Source organism: Galleria mellonella, unplaced genomic scaffold (genome assembly GCF_026898425.1).
Source record: "Galleria mellonella isolate WM207_F2 unplaced genomic scaffold, CSIRO_AGI_GalMel_v1 utg38, whole genome shotgun sequence".
Classification (NCBI taxonomy): domain Eukaryota; kingdom Metazoa; phylum Arthropoda; class Insecta; order Lepidoptera; family Pyralidae; genus Galleria; species Galleria mellonella.
Window position 1 is genome coordinate 5,964,552 of NW_026442090.1, and position 6,000 is coordinate 5,970,551.

The window sequence follows — 6,000 nt, forward strand, 5'->3', positions numbered from 1 at the left end:
CTAACAAATGCATTTCCAAGGAACGGCACCGTATAGGCTACATATGCGCTGTGTTAGGGTTTCCATCACAAAGAGGCTCCCACCACAAATGGACTGTTGCCACAAATAGGTAGAATTGGTTAGAAATATAGGTAAATGGAAAAATGGGAACTTAATTTCAACTAATGTACTGAATTTTATTACTAGCAATCCTGTCGCCATGGCTAGGGATTTCCCTTAGTTATTTTATTTGGATTTTATGTTTTGTATAGTTATTGATGAAATTATTAAAAATTTAACAAAAACGATTGTAAATCTAAGTTTAAGTTTTAACATATAATAATCTATCTTAAACGTAAAATGGGCCCTCATCACAGATGTAGACTAGGAGCCGACAGAACCTAAACGCGATGCTGGTAAGGAGGGTTAAAGTTAGATGGTGGGTCGTAAAATTAAAAATCAAAACCCTATATAATACGAATGAAATCATATTATTACACCGACCCCAAATAATTGGGATAAGGTCAGAATAATGATGATGATGATAAATTAGATAAACTTTGTTATATCTGAGAGAGAAGTCTTAACTTCTCTAAGGTTCTGATTTACGGTAAGATTTGGGAAACGCCTGAGTTTTCAGAACTGCGCGCAAGTACTCCTCTTTACTACACGATTCTCTTTGCCTATTTCTTCAGGAACTCGTCATGAATATAGTAAAAATATCGTATAATAGGATAAGTATTAAGTTTCAAGTATAGGATGTATAAAAGAAATGATCTTTTGTATTAACTATGTTATCACTGAAGAGTTTAGAATAACTATGAGTCTAAGAGTATATGAAAAAAAAAAACTGTTTATTCCACAATCCATGAAAAAAATAGTTCAATTTAATGAACACTATACGTTATTAAATTTTAGGTTACTTTTTATTATACCATTATTATTATTATATATACAATATTTTCTTTATTACAATAAATTTACTAGTTTTAACTATATTTGTTGCTACTCGAAATTTCATTCTCGTCTGTTCACATTTTTTAATCCATACGTCACAAACATTTACATGTACAATTTAGACTACTATGGAAGATTAAAAATAAAATAAAAATGGACAGGTAGAACTAATTCTACCACGTACGTTTTCTTTTTATACAATTTGAAAAATCAGGCAAGTTAACGAAATCTGATGAAAAGTGAGATTTGTCATGGAAAAAGGTTCCTATTTCTAAAGATTAAGGTGTTAAGGTGGCCGTGTGGTTCCAGTGTAGAATAGACTACCTTCTTTTAACGTGGGTGCTGTAAAAGCCGACTAAGGGCGGGCGAGGGATGGGCAGCAGCGTCCCTCTTAAAACATCTCTAAAGCCTGACTGCGGTTGCCAATCTGCCTGACAAGCATGGCAGCTACTGATAAAATCTCTCAAGGGGGAGGCTTATATTCAGCAGTGAACAGTTAAAGGCTGTTATGATGATGATGATGAAGGTGTTAACACGACTATGCAAGTACAATAGCGTTGAAAGAAATACAAAAGGGTAACAGTACCCCTGCAGACATGTGCACAAAGTCTACCTCCGGTAAGCAAAAATGTAATGTAAAGGTGTTAACCATGCAAGTACAGTAGTATTGGCAAAAACAAAAGGATAACGGTACCCCTGCAGATGTGTGCACAAAGTCTAACTCCGGTAAGGAAAAATGTAAATCGATTTCTGTAAGAAAATGTAAAGGCAATATTATATTTTAACGGCAGTGCTTGCCAGGAAATTACACTGAGCGGGACTATATGCGTATATGCACTAAAATATTTTATTTCACTACAAACTAGTTTTACACTTCATTCGTTGATTCTCTGAAGATTTTTTAAAATCCTATATTAACTAATATTATAACGATGACACTTCCAGTACTATTAACTGTATTAAATATATACATACTGATATCATATAATATTGAGCTGCAAAAAAAAATCAACAACATTTGAACAATTCACAAATCTATAATAGTGTAAATAATTTAATTATGAATGAGTCATCGCGCATATTAAATGAATAAATCTCTGATTCTTTGTAGGTATCTAGGATTTTTATATATCAATGGCAATATACAGCAGACGCTATCTCATTTATCTGTAAGAATTGCTTGTTTCATAAGCGTACGTATTCAACTAGGTACTAGGAAAACTCACAGCTTAATAGCTGTAGAAGCGGCCGGCAAAAGATAAATCGACTACATTCAGGTAGCGATCGATTACCGTGTAAAGCTTAGTTTACATTAGAATAGCAAATGTAATTAAATGTTTTAGAAATGAAAACTTAGTATTTAAAATTTTAAAATTATTATTAAATTATTAAGATTATAAAAGTGTGAGCACTGACTAATACATAGTTGCTAAAATAGAAAAGATAATAGTTTATGTTAAAAAAAACACTTCGAATTGGACCTTTTATACAATCCATTAAAAAATTATAAAAATATACAAATAAAATTTTTTGTACCTGTAATAAAAATATGTATATGTATGTAAATTTTAACTGAAATATTTTTACAAATTTTGCAAAAATAAAACCTCTAGAATGTAGTTTAATTTACAGTTAGAAAGTATTGGACATTATCCGTTCCATGTCCTGTGACTTTTTCTTTTAAAATTTTTTTGTATATCAATGATTATTTGACATACTTTCAGTTTATACATCATCTCAAAGAATTTTGGAAGATGATCATAGTGTATAAGTATTGGTATTCATAACTTAAATAGTTCTAGTAAATAAACTGACAGTTGAGTTAAGTTTCTTTTTTACAAGAATTACTAGCTAACCCGACAAAAGTTGTTTTGCACCCTACAGGATATTTTTTTATAACGTGATAAAAATTGTACTATCTCTTAAGTTAAAGAAAACAATAGACATTTACAAAATTTTATTAAAGTCAGTTCTGCGATTTCGGACGTAGTGACAAGGAATTTTTATATATTAATAATATTTTATGGCTTACATTATCTACTGCCTAATTTCCTTTGTATATATTTTTAAAAGTTATTATCCCGACCTGGTATTTTGTAAATGTGGAATATTTTTTCTCTAAGATCGTAATAACAAAATAAGGGGCCGTTATAAATATGCTTTTTTTCTCCATATAAAATTCACAAAAAAAATTCCATAATGAATTTAATAGAGTTTATTTTTTGTTGTAACAGAAATTTTACCATAATGAATTTAATAAAGGCGAGTTTATTTTTTGTTGTAACAGTTTTTTAAAAATTTTATTTTACAATTATTCAGTTACTTAATGACATTACTAATATTATAAAGGCGAAAGTTGGTAAAAAGGTTTATATGTTTGTTCCTCGATTGAATAGAATGAAATTTAGTACACAGGTAGGTTAGGTCTTAACTATTGATGGACAATCCCCCGAACATCGAAAAAACAATCAACATTGTCTTGACATTTGAGCGGGATTTTCTTGATTTTTTTGTTCGTGGTTCCCCGGATGTTTACGGTATAGGACGATTTTATATACGCGAGCAAAGCCGTATATGTTTGTTCCTCGATTGAATAGAATGAAATTTAGTACACAGGTAGGTTATGTCTTAACTATTAAGGGTATTTACGGTATAGGACATTTTATATACGCGAGCAAAGCCGCTAGTAACAGTTAGTTAAATTATAAATGTAAAAATAAGTTTGTTTTTTGGTTGCTTTTTGGTAACTTGACTTTGTGTTATGAAATTGTATAGTATATAATTTGTAATTGAGTTGAAAGAGGATGTAGGCTTCTTTTTATACTTGTCATGCGAACGAAGTTGCAGGCCTGGCTAGTTTTATATAAATGTAAAAGAGAATTTGTACCTCTTGGTGTTTTAGAAAAATTTGCACGCAGAATTACTGGCCGTCATCAATCTCGATTACACGGATGAAGAATGGATACTAATGTTCCTTATTCTAAAAGATTATTATATTATTAGAGTAACTCTCTAGTGACTCTATAACAGTACCTGTGCGTAACCCTGTACGATCTACCAATTACATACTTCTTGAAATGTCAAATGAAACAACATAGTTTAGTACACAATTATGTAGTCTTTTTATTAAGAGGAAAAATATAAAACTGAAAATTATTCTTAGTTACTCTTTATTTATAATAAGCATTGCATCTGAGCATCTTTTGCTAGACTAGCAAAATATTATATTTTTTGCCTTGCCACGATTGACTGGACTAATTGTCGCGATCGAGTCGAGCTGGCCACTTCTGCTAAACATCAATAAAAAAAAGTATAGACCTAATATTGTAAATGTGAGTTTGTTCGTTTGTTTGTTACCTTTTAACGTCACAATAGCGTAACCAATCACTATGAAAATTGGTATACTCGTAAAAGTACTATATGGAATGGCGAAGAAGGACATAGGCTATTTTTTATTCCCATCGGTGATATATTCCGGTCACGCAGACGAAGTCACGGGTAAAAGTTAGTAAATAATAAAGCTTCATACGTTTGTTGTACATTCATGTCCGTGACGTTATTAGAGACCTAGCAGAATGTGTAGCGCAGTGTAATGTGGCACACTGCAGTAACACTAAACGAATAAGGGTCCCATTTAATCCTAAACAGATTTGCAACCCATAGGGTTTACTTAGTGTTGGTCTCATGTTAATTTTGGCACTACTGAAATGGCTTATATACAAAAATAATAGAACAAAATCATAAACTGTGTATAGTTGATTTTTTTTATGTTGCCATATACTCTTAATTTTTATTCGACTTTTAAAAAGAAACGATTGTCTATTTCTTATTTGAAAAGATATATTTCTAGATTGGCCCCATAGATATGTTATCAAAATCGTTTCAGTTATTTAGTTTTTCAATCATATTTAAAGAGTATAATAACTCACAAAAAAAAAACCAACTACAATTGTAATTTTGATCTAAAAACTAAACTACTGAACCGATTTTAATAAAATTTCTATGAAACTAACCTGAAAGTATCCTTTGGGATAAAAAAGAGAATTTACCAAATCCGTTTAAAAATAATGGAGTTATAAGGTAATAAACATAAAATATACGATCGAATTGAAAACTTCCTTCTTATTAAAATCGGTTGAAAATAACTAATAATTAGATGCCACAATGAAGTCTGCTTTTTTGTGACAATCAGTCTTTTTATAAATTATAGCAGTGCCAACCAATCAGTATTAATTTAATCCCTATATTTAATATATTCTCAATTTTTAATTAAAATCTCCTTTTTTCCGGAGCACTTGTATGTACTTGTCTTAGTATAAACTACCCTTTAAACCAACGAGCTAATGTACCGGACTTATAACAAATCCGTTGAGTGTGGACGGAAGCAAATACGGTTTAGCTGTGTCCAATTTCCGCAATTAAACTATTAGTTTTATCTTTGTTGGTGTTAATGTGTTACAACTGTGTAGATTATACTTGTTGTTCTATTAGTTCAGATTACAATATTATGTCTATTCTTTATATTGTATATTATTGTTTATATTGTATATTATACGATTACAATATTATACGTATTCACAACAAGTTGTTAGCAGTGAATGTTTTTATACTTCTGTCGATTTCCTTTTTTTTTTAATGGATGAAAATGGAATGCTCTTTTTTAATTGTTCTTCGCTTCGATATCTTCCCGTTTTTACTCTCTAAATACTTGTTTGACTATAACAAGGTCATAATAAGAAATAGTATCCTTACTAATAATAAAAAAAAATGTTTGTTGTTTGTTTATTACCTCTTGGCGCCTCAACGTTTTAACCAATAGTTATGAAACTTAGTATACACATACTATATGTGACGGAGAAGGTTACTATTATTCCGGTCATACGCTTGTTACGCAGACGAAATCGCGATCAAGAACTAGTTATTATATGAAAGAAAATTCAGTTATTTCATGATGTAAAAGAAATAATATAAATAGGCACAGGATATTCGGTATGCCGCGTAATGACATCTCCTTTATGGATCATATATCAAAAGTATAGCGGTTGAATTTAAATTAGATCGTTG